The sequence below is a fragment of the Bombina bombina genome, chromosome 1, assembly GCF_027579735.1.
Source record: "Bombina bombina isolate aBomBom1 chromosome 1, aBomBom1.pri, whole genome shotgun sequence".
Taxonomy (NCBI): Eukaryota; Metazoa; Chordata; class Amphibia; order Anura; family Bombinatoridae; genus Bombina; species Bombina bombina.
Window position 1 is genome coordinate 1,203,128,970 of NC_069499.1, and position 17,191 is coordinate 1,203,146,160.

General features: G+C 39.7%; 1 protein-coding gene across 3 annotated transcripts in view; it reads left to right on the forward strand.

The window, feature by feature from the left end:
• Positions 1-17,191, forward strand: part of TMEM98 (transmembrane protein 98) — a 411,952-nt gene that overhangs the window by 42,373 nt on the left and 352,388 nt on the right. Inside the window, exon 2 of one of the 3 annotated variants that reach the window (XM_053700186.1) lies at positions 7,629-7,673. The exons of the other annotated variants lie outside the window; for them this stretch is intronic. The gene's annotated coding sequence lies outside the window, so the exon portion shown is untranslated. The remainder of the gene's footprint in view (positions 1-7,628; positions 7,674-17,191) is intronic. 3 annotated transcript variants of the gene reach the window in all.

Here is a 17,191-nt window from a genome sequence, read left to right on the forward strand (position 1 = left end):
AAAAAATGCCAAAGAACAAGCTTCTAGCAACCAGAAGCAATAAAAAATGAGACTTAAATAATGTGGAGACAAAAGTGACGCCCATATTTTTTCGCGCCAAATAAGACGCCCACATTATTTGGCGCCTAAATGCTTTTTGGCGCCAAAAATGACGCCACATCCGGAACGCCGACATTTTTGGCGCAAAATAACGTCAAAGAATGACGCAACTTCCGGCGACACGTATGACGCCGGAAACGGAAATAGAATTTTTGCGCCAAAAAAGTCCGCGCCAAGAATGACGCAATAAAATGAAGCATTTTCAGCCCCCGCGAGCCTAACAGCCCACAGGGAAAAAGTCAAATTTTAAGGTAAAAAATGTTAAATTAAAATGCATTATCCCAAATATTAAACTGACTGTCTGAAAAATAAGGAAAGTTGAACATTCTGAGTCAAGGCAAATAAATGTTTGAATACATATATTTAGAACTTTATAAACAAAGTGCCCAACCATAGCTAGGAGTGTCACAGAAAATAAGACTTACTTACCCCAGGACACTCATCTACATATAGCAGATAGCCAAACCAGTACTGAAACGAGAATCAGCAGAGGTAATGGTATATATAAGAGTATATCGTCGATCTGAAAAGGGAGGTAAGAGATGAATCTCTACGACCGATAACAGAGAACCTATGAAATAGACCCCTTAGAAGGAGATCACTGCATTCAAATAGGCAATACTCTCCTCACATCCCTCTGACATTCACTGCACGCTGAGAGGAAAACCGGGCTCCAACTTGCTGCGGAGCGCATATCAACGTAGAATCTAGCACAAACTTACTTCACCACCTCCATCGGAGGCAAAGTTTGTAAAACTGAATTGTGGGTGTGGTGAGGGGTGTATTTATAGGCATTTTAAGGTTTGGGAAACTTTGCCCCTCCTGGTAGGAATGTATATCCCATACGTCACTAGCTCATGGACTCTTGCTAATTACATGAAAGAAATGCAGAATCATTTCATACCTCTTCCTCGACATAGTCTGGGAGAAAATGGGGGTAGAGCAGATGGGGCTAGTACTCCAGTAGGAGCGAATGGAGGGTTTCTTTATGATGCCCATCAGCATAGTCAATGCCCAGATTTTTTTGAATTCTGGCACATTGATGGGGGCCCATTGCTGCTTTGCCAAATATGTTCCAGGCTTTGCAGCACGGAACTGATGGGCATATAAATTAGTTTGGGCGACAATGTTCCCCAATATATCATCGCCCAGAAACACTTCCAGAAACTGCTGGGGGCTAAAACCTGCCACATCTATATTTATGCCAGCATTTGCTGTGAAGGGTGGGATATCTGGCCTCTGGAGATGAGGCGTTACCCACTCTTCAGCAGCAATGGCAGCAACACGCCTCCTTCTGGCAGGGGGGCTAGCAGGGGGGGTAGCAGGAGGGGTAGCAGGGGGGCTGGCAGGGGGGCTAACAGCCACAGATACATCACTATCAGTTGAGACTGCATCTAGTGATGTATCTGAGCACATGGCAGGGTCAAAATTGGGGTCTGAGTCAGAAATAGAGGCATCTGACTCTGACGCAAGGATGGCATACTCCTCCTCAGCACTATATCTTTTCTGTGACATTTTTGTATCTGTCACAGAAAACAATTACTAAAAAAAATTAAATTAACTAAATTAATTAACTAAATTAACTAGCAAAAAAGTACAGCTATGCTACTGCCAGTGATTTATAGCGATCACTGGCAAGCTAAGGGTTAATGTCTCTGAAAATTAAATTAAATTAAATGTTTTTGAAAAGAGCCTTTGGGTTTTTAAAAAATTACAACAACAAAATTAACCCCTAAAAAATGCACAGACAGCAAAAAAGTACAGCTATGTAACTGCCAGTGATTTATAGCGATCACTGGCAAGCTAGGGGTTAATGGCTCTGAAAATTAAATTAAATTAACTAAATTAATTAACTAAATTAACTAGCAAAAAAGTACAGCTATGCTACTGCCAGTGATTTATAGCGATCACTGGCAAGCTAGGGGTTAATGGCTCTGAAAATTAAATTAACTAAATGTTTCTGAAAAGAGCCTTTGGGTTTTTAAAAAAATTACAACAACAAAATTAACCCCTAAAAAAAATGCACAGACAGCAAAAAAGTACAGCTATGCAACTGCCAGTGATTTATAGCAATCACTGGCAAGCTAGGGGTTAATGGCTCTGAAAATTAAATTAAATTAACTAAATTAATTAACTAAATTAACTAGCAAAAAAGTACAGCTATGCTACTGCCAGTGATTTATAGCGATCACTGGCAAGCTAGGGGTTAATGGCTCTGAAAATTAAATTAAATTAACTAAATGTTTCTGAAAAGAGCCTTTGGGTTTTTAAAAAATTACAACAACAAAATTAACCCCTAAAAAAATGCGCAGACAGCAAAAATGTACAGCTATGCAACTGCCAGTGATTTATAGCGATCACTGGCAAGCTAGGGGTTAATGGCTCTGAAAATTAAATTAACTAAATGTTTCTGAAAAGAGCCTTTGGGTTTTTAAAAAATTACAACAACAAAATTAACCCCTAAAAAAATGTGCAGACAGCAAAAAAGTACAGCTATGCAACTGCCAGTGATTTATAGCGATCACTGGCAAGCTAGGGGTTAATGGCTCTGAAAATTAAATTAACTAAATGTTTCTGAAAAGAGTCTTTGGGTTTTTAAAAAATTACAACAACAAAATTAACCCCTAAAAAAATGCACAGACAGCAAAATACAGCAAAAAAAAGTGCACCTATGCTACTGCCAGTGATATATAGTGATCACTGGCAAGCTAGGGGTTAATGGCTCTGAAAATTAAATTAAATTAACTAAATGTTTCTGAAAAGAGCCTTTGGGTTTTTAAAAAATTACAACAACAAAATTAACCCCTAAAAAAATGCACAGACAGCAAAATGCAGCAAAAAAAAAAGTGCACCTATGTTACTGCCAGTGATATATAGTGATCACTGGCAAGCTAGGGGTTAATGGCTCTGAAAAGAGCCTTTGGTTCTATATTTTTTAACAAATAAAAGAAATAAATCTCTCTCTCTGCTAAATACAGGTCTCTCTCTCTCTCCAACAAAATGGCAAGTGAGGAGAGGGAGGGAGATCCACACTGATCATAGTCAATATTTACAAATATTGACATGATCAGACAAATGGGGTATTTTATTATTATTATTTTTTTTAGGGTGGGAGGCTCAGATTGGGTGACCCTAGCTTGCCCCTATGATGATGCAGGCTAGGGACACCCCCAGAGGCCCCATGATGCACTGGGCATCGCCATCTTGGATGCCTAGTGAAGGGGGAGGGGGGGGGGGGCTATTTAGGGCTTTTTTTTATTTAATTTGTTTTTTTTTTGTTTTTTTTTTTACTTTTATTTTACAAATATCTAAGTGCCTCGACCCACCGAGGCACTTAGCACACAAGCAGAGCATCGGAAGCGTGTCCGATCGCTTCCGATGCTCTGAAACACTGACGGGCTCCACGTGGAGCGAAACCGGAAGTGATCACTCGTGGGGGAGTGATCAATCCGGTCCCGGCACTCGGGAACAGTATTGCAGGATGCCTAGACCTCAAGGCAAGCCTGCAATACTGTTAGAGCAGCTGGAAACGATTTCGATCGCTTCCAGTGCTCTGTTAAACCGACGACGTATGCCATACGTCCTCGGTCGTTAAGTGCTTTTTTTTTGAGGACGTATGGCATACGTCGTCGGTCGTTAAGGGGTTAAATATAATTTTATTCTAATGAAATAAATTAACTCTTATTAAATAAATTATTCCTATTTAAAGCTAAATACTTACCTGTAAAATAAACCCTAATATAGCTACAATATAAATTATAATTATATTGTAGCTATTTTAGGATTAATATTTATTTTACAGGCAACTTTGTAATTATTTTAACCAGGTACAATAGCTATTAAATAGTTAAGAACTATTTGATAGCTACCTAGTTAAAATAATTACAAAATTACCTGTAAAATAAATGCTAACCTAAGTTACAATTAAACCTAACACTACACTAGCAATAAATTAATTAAATAAAATACCTACAATTATCTACAATTAAACCTAACACTACACTATCAATAAATAAATTAAATAAATACCTACAAATAAATACAATTAAATAAACTAACTAAAGTACAAAAAATAAAAAAGAACTAAGTTACAAAAAATAAAAAAATATTTACAAACATTAGAAAAATATTACAACAATTTTAAACTAATTACACCTACTCTAAGCCCCCTAATAAAATAACAAAGCCCCCCAAAATAAAAAAATGCCCTACCCTTTTCTAAAATTAAAATAGAAAAGCTCTTTTACCTTACCAGCCCTTAAAAGGGCCATTTGCGGGGCATGCCCCAAAGAATTCAGCTCTTTTGCCTGTAAAAAAACATACAATACCCCCCCAACACCCACATACCCCTAATCTAACCCAAACCCCCCTTAAATAAACCTAACACTAAGCCCCTGAAGATCTTCCTACCTTATCTTCACCACACCGGGTATCACACCGATCCGTCCTGGCTCCGATGTCTTGATCCAAGCCCAAGCGGGGGGCTGAAGACATCCATTCTCCGGCTGAAGTCTTGATCCAAGCGGGCAGAAGAGGACATCCGGACCGGCAAACATCTTCATCCAAGCCGCATCTTCTATGTTCTTCCATCCGATGACGACCGGCTCCATCTTGAAGACCTCCAGCGCGGATCCATCCTCTTCTTCCGACGACTAGACGACGAATGAAGGTTCCTTTAAGGGACGTCATCCAAGATGGCGTCCCTCGAATTCCGATTGGCTGATAGGATTCTATCAGCCAATCGGAATTAAGGTAGGAAAATTCTGATTGGCTGATGGAATCAGCCAATCAGATTCAAGTTCAATCCGATTGGCTGATCCGATCAGCCAATCAGATTGAGCTAGCATTCTATTGGCTGTTCCGATCAGCCAATAGAATGCGAGCTCAATCTGATTGGCTGATCGGATCAGCCAATAGGATTGAACTTGATTCTGATTGGCTGATTCCATCAGCCAATCAGAATGTTCCTACCTTAATTCCGATTGGCTGATAGAATCCTATCAGCCAATCGGAATTCGAGGGATGCCATCTTGGATGACGTCCCTTAAAGGAACCTTCATTCGTCGTCTAGTCGTCGGAAGAAAAGGATGGATCCGCGCTGGAGGTCTTCAAGATGGAGCCAGTCGTCATCGGATGGAAGAACATAGAAGATGCGGCTTGGATGAAGATGTTTGCCGGTCCTGATGTCCTCTTCTGCCCGCTTGGATCAAGACTTCAGCCGGAGGATGGATGTCTTCAGCCCCCCGCTTGGGCTTGGATCAAGACATCGGAGCCAGGATGGATCGGTGTGATACCCGGTGTGGTGAAGATAAGGTAGGAAGATCTTCAGGGGCTTAGTGTTAGGTTTATTTAAGGGGGGTTTGGGTTAGATTAGGGGTATGTGGGTGGTGGGTTGTAATGTGGGGGGGGGTATTGTATGTTTTTTTTTCTCCAGGCAAAAGAGCTGAATTCTTTGGGGCATGCCCCGCAAATGGCCCTTTTAAGGGCTGGTAAGGTAAAAGAGCTTTTCTATTTTAATTTTAGAATAGGGTAGGTCATTTTTTTATTTTGGGGGGCTTTGTTATTTTATTAGGGGGCATAGAGTAGGTGTAATTAGTTTAAAATTGTTGTAATATTTTTCTAATGTTTGTAAATATTTTTTTATTTTTTGTAACTAAGCTCTTTTTTATTTTTTGTACTTTAGTTAGTTTATTTAATTGTATTTATTTGTAGGTATTTTATTTAATTTATTTATTTAAGGGTATTTTATTTAATTTATTTATTGATAGTGTAGTGTTAGGTTTAATTGTAGATAATTGTAGGTATTTTATTTAATTAATTTATTGCTAGTGTAGTGTTAGGTTTAATTGTAACTTAGGTTAGGATTTATTTTACAGGTAATTTTGTAATTATTTTGACTAGGTAGCTATTAAATAGTTATTAACTATTTAATAGCTATTGTACCTGGTTAAAAAAATACAAAGTTGCCTGTAAAATAAATATTAATCCTAAAATAGCTACAATATAATTATAATTTATATTGTAGATATATTAGGGTTTATTTTACAGGTAAGTATTTAGCTTTAAATAGGAATAATTTATTTAATAAGAGTTAATTTATTTCGTTAGATTTAAATTATATTTAACTTAGGGGGGTGTTAGTGTTAGGGTTAGACTTAGCTTTAGGGGTTAATACATTTATTAGAGTAGCGGTGTGGTCCGGTTGGCAGATTAGGGGTTAATAAGTGTAGGTAGGTGTCGGCGACGTTGAGGGGGGCAGATTAGGGGTTAATAAATATAATATAGGGGTCGGCGGTGTTAGGGGCAGCAGATTAGGGGTACATAAGTATAACGTAGGTGGCGGCGGTGTGCGGTCGGCAGATTAGAGGTTAAAATTTTTTATTATAGTGGCGGCGATGTGGGGGGGACCTCGGTTTAGGGGTACATAGGTAGTTTATGGGTGTTAGTGTACTTTAGAGCACAGCAGTTAAGAGGTTTATGAACCGGCGTTAGCCCAAAAAGCTCTTAACTCCTGTTTTTTTTTCTGCGGCTGGAGTTTTGTCGTTAGATTTCTAACGCTCACTTCAGCCACGACTCTAAATACCGGCGTTAGAAAGATCCCATTGAAAAGATAGGATACGCAAATTGCGTAGGGGGATCTGCGGTATGGAAAAGTCGCGGCTGCAAAGTGAGCGTTAGACCGTTTAATGACTGACTCCAAATACCAGCGGGCGGTAAAAACTAGCGTTAGGAGCCTCTAACGCTGGTTTTGACGGCTACCGCCAAACTCTAAATCTAGGCCTAAGTAAGTAAAAATATACCTACTCTTCATCACATCACTAAGACTTAACTTATATAGCTCAAAACTTTAAAAATAAACTTTAAAAATAAACTGATAATTCAATAGTGTTAATTACAATATAGTACAATATAATATAACATAACCATACATTAAATCTTTGATTCCTTAAAAAAATATCATAAAAATTATTTTTATAAAAAAAAAAATTTAAATTATAAAATTATCATTAAAATAAAAAGCAGTTTAGGGTACAAATCCAAGATTGCTAGGGGTCTAAATAAAGTCTTTCCAATGGGGTAAGATAAAATATAATTCATATAGTTCAAATGGTCAGTATTAGTTTAATAGAAATGGGGAGATATCCAGCTCCGAATTTAAGCCAGCAGGAAATAGGGTATCATATCTGTAAATAAGTTCAGCCTCTTTCAATTTTAGAAATGTTTCTATATTACCCCCCCTCCAATTCTGCTTGACCAGTAGTATCCCCCAATATTTTAAATCATTTGTATTGCCATTATGTATTGATTTAAAATGTTTGTAAAGATTGGTTTCCTCAGCTCCCTTCTCAATGCACAGGAGGTGCTCCCTTATCCTGTCTCTAATCATTTCTCCAAAATATATTAAATTGCAAGTACACTTGAGGACATAAATTACCCCCTTCGTAGTGCATCTAATACAATCTTTGATAATAATTTCTTCTCCTGACTTTTGGACACTTACTACATTTCTTTTGTCACTATGTTTACAGGCCTTGCAGGAGTAACAGGGGAAAAAACTGATATCTTTCCTCCATGTAAGTTCTTTTGTGTGAGACTTTGTTTTGGATTCACATTGTGAGCACTAGGTGCCAAAATTGATTTAAAATTCTTTGTTTTTCTAAAAATCAATCTCGGTTTATCTGGGAGTGATTCACCCAATATGGGTTCTGCTTTAAGTATCGATCAATGTTTCTTTTGAATCCTCCTCATGATACCATGATCTACATTATATTCCATTATGAAAGGTACATCAATTACCTCCTGATTATTAGTAGGAATCTTTTGTTTATATGAAAGGAGAGTTTTTCTGTCAGTATCCCTTGCCCTCATCACAGCCTTATTGACAACCTCATCATTATAGCCCCTATCTTTGAATTTCTCGATTAGGGTCTCTATTTGGTTCTCAAAATCTGAGAGTCTAGAGCAGTTTTTCTTTACTCTCAGACTTTGGCCCACAGGGATGTTATCTTTCCATTGTTGGAGGTGACAACTATTGGCATGAATACAGTTATTGGAGTCAACCTCCTTAAAATATGTTTTTGTTTCCAAGTTATTATTAATAGCCATAATTTCTAAATCCAAAAAGACCACTCTTTCTTTACTGTAATCGAAAGTGAACTTTAAACCCATATCATTGGCATTCATATCAGAGAACAACTTTTGTAATTTTAATTCAGACCCTCTCCAAACTATCAGGACATCATCAATGTACCGTCTATAGAGCACGAGGTCCGCACCATAGTCACCCAACTGGAAGAAAGACTCCTCCCATCTGCCAACAAAAAGGTTGGCGTAACTTGGTGCGAACCTCGTGCCCATAGCCGTACCCTATATCTGCAAATAAAATTTATTGTTATACATAAAATAATTGTTTCTTAATATGAAAGATATACTCTTTAATAGGAATTCTTTCTGTTCTGACCTCATTTCAGAGTCTTTATCTAGATATTTCTTAATAGCCAGGATTCCTTTATCATGGTCTATTACTGTGTATAAAGAAGTGATGGCTCCAGTTACTAGAATTAGGTCATTTTCCCAATCAAGTTGTTCTAAAATGTTCAAGACCTGAGTTGAATCCCTCAGATATGAGTCCAGGTTCCTCACAAACTTTTGTAGGAAAGTGTCCACATATTGTGAGAGATTTGAGGACAGTGCCCCTATACCCGAAATAATAGTCTTTTAAGTAATGCAGCAAATTTATTGGTAGGATTTAAATAAAGCTTTTTATAGGTTTTTTCATTTAGCAACCTCAGAGCTTCTGTTTCTTAATAGCTAGTATCCATCACTACAATCCCGCCACCCTTATCGGCAGGCTTAATGGTTATATTACGGTTCTACAACCTAAGCTTGTAGATAAAACCTGAACTGGATTTCTCACCTGAAATTCTCTACCACATCCAAACTGTGGAGTGGATTACCGATGCATGATACACAATTAAAAGTACATTTTCAATTTCACCAAGAACATTGTAGAATTATAGATTCCATTATACACAATCCCATTAGCTCTTTAAGAATAGAAATGATACACCTTAACAAAACCTTGCTAATGGTGCATACTCGCATAACTACAGCATCACAACTGGTATGTCTGAGATCAGTGACATAATTCCCCCACTGCAAAAAGTGACGTGCCACAGGTTGTTTGGATTTCCCTTGTTTTATTGCCTGATGGATGGCGCTTCTATGGTTTGCTATCCTAATACACAAGTTATCACTTGTCTTCCTGACATAAAATAAACTATAAGGGCAGTGTAATAAATATACAGTGGCGCCCTAAAATATTTTCTGCTTGCATGCTACCACAGCTAAAAGTAAACCTTTAACATGGCAGGTTAGCACACATATTACATGTTGAAAGTAAAAAGTTAGCGCAAAAGCGAAACTCAATGCACGCAAACTTCTCATAAACTTCAGTGGAGCAGGTGTCATCCAAAGGCACAATTTTTTCTATTTTCCTTTTAGCTGTTAAGGGTTAATACAACTTCATGTGAATTCAGTATCTATGGTGTCATGCAAAGTGTAGGATATTTTCCTACTAGATTTTAGGGGTTATTACAACTTCATGTGAATATAGAGATATCTGGCTTCAAAACCAAGCCCTTGGCCCCCCTGTCTCTGAATTTAACACTAGTAAATTGTTATGGTCTAAAACAGCTGGGGGTCAGAGTTAGTTATTTTTATCCAAAAGAAGCAGAAATCTGAGCACTCAGGGGCAAGTTAAAATCCAAGAAAAATCTTTATTGAAGAGTAAGTAAAAACTGCATCTCAATGCAGGTGAACAAGGATAGCAATCCTGACGCGTTTCACACCCCCTAGTGGCGCTTAGTCATAGGAACATATGCTAAAGGTGTCTGTAGTGTACTTAAAGGGATGGCTGTCCAATCACTGACCTATAATGGGTGTAATCGGACGCCGCCCCAAAAGGAACACTGACAGCACATAAGAAATATTTAAAATACAATGTATATGATAAAAATGAAGGTACAAAAATCCTTGTATGCATACTTACAGGCTAGTAAAATGGGAAACACATAAAGTATAAAGAATATGTTTTTTATGTTTATATATGTGTCCTATATGTCCTATGAGTTGCCTTAACACCGTTTGTGAAAAAATGCCTAATTGACAATATATTAGACAAATCCATAGCTACCAATTAAACCTAGGATGATATTTATATATATTGCTCATGAACATGAAGGCATGATGGCAATATTAAGACATTGAGAAAAAAATTCATATACAATTATGTGTTTGATAAATCAGTGTAGAAGTTTGAATAATATTGAAGAATAATGCTGTTAGATAATATGCTATTAACAATAATAAGGGCAGTAATCTGGACAAGGATATGACAAACATTGCTATATGCATGTTATTGGATATGAATGAAAACAAGAAAATGCAAGAAAATGCATTAATCTATGAAATAAGAAATATCCCATTCCAGATTAATACCCTTAGGATGTCTAGTTTCCAACTTCAGAATCCAGAATAGCTCCCTTTTTGTAAGAAGTTTGTGTCTGCCTCCTTCTCTGGTAGGTTTGTGTACCACCTCAATGATCTGTGCTCCAAAACTGGGAACGCCAGTTAGGTGCAGGCCATTGAAGTGTTTGGCAACCGCTGAGTTTTTATTAAAATTCTCAACATCTTTCAGGTGTTCCCTGACCCTATCTCGGAATTCACAGGAAGTTTGGCCTACATACTGTTGTTGGCAAAGATTGCAATTAAGTACATACACAACCCATTTGGTTCTACAAGTAGCATAGAAATGAATTTCAAATGATTTCAACGTGCTATTAGAATAAAAATAAAAATGATTGCCGATAATAATAGATTTGCAGGCTTAGTTATTTTTATTATTACAATACTTTTTTTTTTTAAATCGCCAACAAATTCTGCAGTGATGTCTATGGGTACAAAAGATAAAAAGTACAATGATACAGGACAAAATGTATTAAACAAATACAGGAGGAATTGAGGGCCCTATGCCCTTGGGAACTTACAATCTAGAAGGATGAGAAACAGGAGATGGGGACTGTAAAGGTGAGAATGATGTTAGTGCGGAGTTACATGAGGGTGATTATTAGGCAAGTGGAATTCATTTGTTACTGATTTGGGAGTATAGGCTTCTGTTATGGGCTTCTGTTATGCAAATATTGTGTTTGTTTATGGTAACATTGCATTGCCTTATACTTCCTGTTTCCTGTTCCTACCTCTGACCTGGATGTAGTTCTATAGTGCAACATGATTCCTCACAGCTTTTAGTGTCTTTATTTCTATACATGAAACATGGTGTCAGAAGTAACTAGAATCAGGACTGAGCCTCTTGTTTGGAGAACAGCAGCTTTTTGGATACAGCACAGCTTTGTGAGTTACAACCTAAAACGTTTTTTGTGTGGATGTTCTGATATTTGAGAGCTTAGAGACTTAAAGACAATATGACTGCCATGAATTGCATACCTCCCCCAGAGGGGATGAGAAACAGTGGGGATTGCAGCAGCAATTGGGAAACTTTCAGAGCTGAATTTGAAGATTATTCCCTGGCTACAGGGTTGAATGAGAAATCTGCAGCAGTGCAGGCAGCAACTTTGAGAAGAGTCATGGGCAGTGAATGCAGGCATGTGTATAAGCACAATTTGACCCTCACAGCAGAGCAGCAAGAGAGTGTTACAACCATTTTAGATGCACTGGAAGCTTATTTTAAACCTGCTAAAAATGTAATTTGCTAAAAATCTTTTGATAACTTTGTTACACCCTTGAGAGAAAAGGCAGCAACTTGTGAATATGGTACTCTAAGGGATGAATTAATAAGGGACAAAGTTGTTCTCGGTGTAGCTAGTGAGAGCACACGCAGGCATCTACTAAGAGAACATGACAACTTTTAACACAGTCATTGAAACGTGCCGTACAGTTGAGCTCACTGACAGACGCTTGAAAGTTACGGAACAGGACAGACAGCAGACCGACAGCATAAACATTGCAATGCAGCGACAACACATAAGCAAACCACAGCAACAACGTCGCCTATTTAGCACAAATGCTGTAAACCCTACACGTGCAAATATTGTGGGACTGTGCATCAAAGAATTAAAGAGCAATGTCCAGCTTATGGGAAGTCTTGTAGGTCTTGTGGAAGAACAAATCACTTTGCTAATGTTTGTTTGTCAAGTAAAAGACAGCCATCACTAGGAAAGTTACACACCATGGAGAACACATCTGCATATGAGGAAGAGCCACACATCGCTGAAGTGATATACAGTAGGGAATTGATCGGGACTGTGCAAGCCAGAGGAAAGAAATGGTTTGTCACTTAAAATTTAAATAATAAGCCCCAATCCTGCCAGCTCGATTCAGGAGCAACATGTGATGTTATGTGCTTGAGAGACAAAATGATGTTAGCACCAGAAGTACGTCTACTGCCAAGTGACACCAGACTAAAGTTATACTCAGGTGAGCTTATGAAATCTCTAGGACTCTTCAGGACAGAATGTGTCATACATGGAAGGACACACAAGCTAGAGTTCGAAATTGTGGAAGCCTGCCAAAAGCCACTGTTATCCGGCTCAACCTGTGAGCATCTAGGGCTTATGTATTTCTCTATCCTCGCAGAGCTCAACATGATGAACAGTCAATTCAAAGGGCCCTTGACAAAATATTTGCTATTAAAGGAATTTAGTGATGTTTTTACTGGACCAGTAGAATCTGTACCAGGGGAAGTTCATTTTGACCTTGACATGAGTGTCCCTCCAGTACAATGCGCACCATGCAATGTGCCAGTGGCCATAAAACAGGCAGTTAAGGTGCAGCTCGACCAGTATGAGTCTGATGGACATTTAGCAACAGTGACTGAACCAACTGATTGGATAAGTAACATGTTGATTGTAAAGAAGCCTGATAAGCTAAGAATATGCATAGATCCCAAATTCTTGAATCAGGCACTGAGGCGGTCTCACTACATCATGCCAACTCTCAAGGATGTTTTGTACAAACTGCCTAAGGCACATCTGTTCACACTTGTTGATGCCCGAGATGCATTTTTACAATGTAAGTTGGATAATGCATGTAGCTACATGACAACCTTCTGGACTCCATGGGGCAGGAAAAGATTACTCAAGTTGCCTTTTTGAGTATCAGTTGCACCAGAGGTGTATCAGCGTAAACAACATGAACTATTGGCTGGACTCAGTGGTTTCGAACCAATAGCTGATGACATCCTTGTGGTTTGCTGTGGGGATACAGATAGGGAAGCAGAGCAAGATCATGATGGCAAACAATTGGAACTGATGAATCATTGTAGACAGGTGAAACTAAGACTTGGCATGAAAAAACAAAATTTATGCTTACCTGATAAATTTATTTCTCTTGTGGTGTATCCAGTCCACAGGTTCATCCATTACTTGTGGGATATTCTCCTTCCCAACAGGAAGCTGCAAGAGGACACCCACAGCAGAGCTGTCTATATAGCTCCTCCCCTAACTGCCACCCTCAGTCATTCGACCAAAGACAAGCAAGAAAAAATGAGAAACTATAGGGTGCAGTGGTGACTAGTTTAAAAATAAAAAACACCTGCCTTAAAATGACAGGGCGGGCCATGGACTGGATACACCACAAGAGAAATAAATTTATCAGGTAAGCATAAATTTTGTTTTCTCTTGTAAAGGTGTATCCAGTCCACGGGTTCATCCATTACTTGTGGGATACCAATACAAAAGCTTTAGGACACGGATGAAGGGAGGGACAAGACAGGAACTTAAATGGAAGGCACCACTGCCTGTAAGACCTTTCTCCCAAACATAGCCTCCAAAGAAGCAAAAGTATCAAATTTATAGAATTTAGAAAAGGTATGAAGCGAAGACCAAGTCGCCGCCTTACAAATCTGTTCAACAGAGGCCTCATGTTTAAAAGCCCATGTGGAAGCTACTGCTCTAGTAGAATGAGCTGTAATTCTTTCAGGAGGCTGCTGGCCAGCGTATTATACTTCTTAGCCAAAAAGAAAGAGAAGTTGCCGAAGCCTTTTGGCCTCTCCTCTGTCCAGAGTAGACAACAAACAAAGCAGATGTTTGACGAAAATCCTTTGTAGCTTGTAAATAAAACTTTAAAGCATGAACCACATCAAGATTGTGTAATAGACGTTCCTTCTTTGAAGAAGGATTAGGACATAGTGAAGGAACAACAATCTCCTGATTGATATTCTTATTAAATACCACCTTAGGAAGAAACCCAGGTTTGGTACGTAACACTACCTTATCTGCATGGAAATCAGATAAGGGGAATCACATTGTAAAGCAGATAACTCCGAAACTCTTCGAGCCGAGGAGATAGCTACTAAAAACAGAACTTTCCAAGATAAAAGCTTAATATCTATGGAATGCAAAGGTTCAAACGGAACCCCTTGAAAAACTTTAAGAACTAAATTTAAACTCCATAGCGGAGCAATAGGTTTAAACACAGGCTTGATCCTAACTAAAGCCTGACAAAACGCCTGAACGTCTGGAATCTCAGCCAGACATTTGTGCAAAAGAATAGACAGAGCAGAAATCTGTCCCTTTAAGGAACTAGCTGACAAACCCTTCTCCAATCCTTCTTGGAGAAAAGATAATATCCCAGGAATCCTGACCTTACTCCATGAGTAACCCTTGGATTCACACCAATGAGGATATTTACACCATATCTTATGATAGATTTTCTGGTGACAGGCTTTTGAGTCTGAATTAAGGTATCAATGACCGATTCGGAAAAACCACGCTTTGATAGAATCAAGCATTCAATCTCCAAGCAGTGAGATGTAGAGAAATTAGATTTGGATGTTTGAAGGGACCTTGAAGTAGAAGGTCCTGCCTTAGCGGCAGAGTCCATGGTGGAAAGGATAACATGTCCACCAGATCTGCATACCAAGTCCTGCGTGGCCACGCAGGGGCTATCAAGATCACCGAAGCTCTCTCCTGCTTGATCTTGGCAATCAGACGAGGGAGCAGAGGAAACGGTGGAAACACATAAGCCAGGCTGAAGGACCAGGGTGCTGCTAGAGCATCTATCAGCGCTGCCTTGGGATCCCTGGACCTGGACCTGTAACAAGGAAGCTTGGCATTCTGACGAGACGCCATGAGATCCAGTTCTGGTTTGCCCCAAAGTTTGATCAACTGGGCAAATACCTCCGGATGGAGCTCCCACTCCCCCGGATGAAAAGTCTGCCAACTTAGAAAATCCACCTCCCAGTTCTCTACTCCTGGGATATGGATAGCTGAGAGATGGCAAGAGTGAACCTCTGCCCATAGAATTATCTTTGAAACCTCCAACATTGTCAGGGGGCTCCTTGTTCCCCCCCTGATGATTGATATAGGCTACAGTCGTGATGTTGTCCGACTGAAATCTGATGAACCTGACCGCAGCTAGCTGAGGCCAAGCCTGAAGAGCATTGAATATCGCTCTTAGTTCCAGAATGTTTATCGGAAGGAGGGCCTCCTCCTGAGTCCACGAACCCTGAGCCTTCAGGGAGTTCCAGACTGCACCCCAGCCTAGAAGGCTGGCATCTGTCATTACTATAGTCCATTCTGGCCTGCGGAAACTCATTCCCTTGGACAGATGGACCTGAGATAGCCACCAGAAAAGAGAATCCCTGGTCTCTTGATCCAGATTTAGTAGAGGGGACAAACCTGTGTAATCCCCATTCCACTGATTGAGCATGCAGAGTTGCAGTGGTCTGAGATGTAGGCGGGCAAATGGAACTATGTCCATTGCCGCTACCATTAATTAATCCGATTACCTCCATACACTGAGCCACTGACGGACAAGAAATGGAATAAAGAGCACGGCAGGAAGTTAGAAGTTTTGACAACCTGACCTCTGTCAGATAAATCTTCATTTCTACTGAATCTATCAGAGTTCCTAGGAAGGAAACTCTTGTGAGAGGTGAGAGAGAACTCTTTCCTTCTTTCACCTTCCACCCGTTAGATCTTAGGAATGCCAGAACAATGTCCGTATGGGACCTGGCGATCTGAAAAGTTGACGCCTGTATCAGGATGTCATCTAGGTAAGGGGCTTCTGCTATACCCTGTGGTCTTAGAACCGCCAGAAGGGACCCTAGAACCTTCGTAAAGATTCTTGGTGCCGTGGCTATCCCGAAGGTAAGAGCCACAAACTGGTAATGCCTGTCTAGGAAGGGGAAACTGAGAAACTGATGATGATCCCTGTGTATCGGAATATGTAGATAAGCATCCTTTAAATCCACGGTAGTCATATATTGACCCTCCTGGATCATAGGTAGGATGGTTCGATAGTCTCCATCTTGAAGGATGGGACCCTGAGAAATTTGTTTAGGATCTTGAGATCCAAGATTGGTCTGAAAGTTCCCTCTTTCTTGGGAACCATAAACAGATTTGAATAGAAGCCCTGCCCCTGTTCCTCCTTTGGAACTGGGTGGATCACTCCCATAACTAGTAGGTCTTGAACGCAATGTAAGAATGCCTCTCTCTTTATCTGGTTTGCAGATAATTGTGAGAGATGAAATCTCCCCTTTGGAGATGAAGCTTTGAAATCCAGAAGATATCCCTGGGAAACAATCTCCAGAGCCCAGGGATCCTGGACGTCTCTTGCCCAAGCCTGGGCGAAGAGATAAAGTCTGCCCCCCACTAGATCCGGTCCCGGATCGGGGGCTACTCCTTCATGCTGTCTTAGAGGCAGCAGCAGCAGGCTTTTTGGCCTGTTGCCCCTTGTTCCAAGCCTGGTTAGGTCTCCAGACTGGCTTGGACTGGGCAAAATTTCCCTCTTGTTTTGTAGAAGAGGAAGATGAAGCTGCGCCACTCTTGAAGTTTCGAAAGGAACGAAAATTAGTCTGTTTGGTCCTTAACTTGTTGGACCTATCCTGGGGAAGGGCGTGGCCTTTTCCTCCAGTAATATCAGAAATGATCTCCTTCAGTCCAGGCCCAAATAGGGTCTGCCCTTTGAAGGGGATATTGAGAAGTTTAGACTTTGAAGTGACATCAGCTGACCAGGATTTAAGCCATAGCGCCCTACGTGCCTGAATGGCAAAACCTGAATTTTTAGCCGT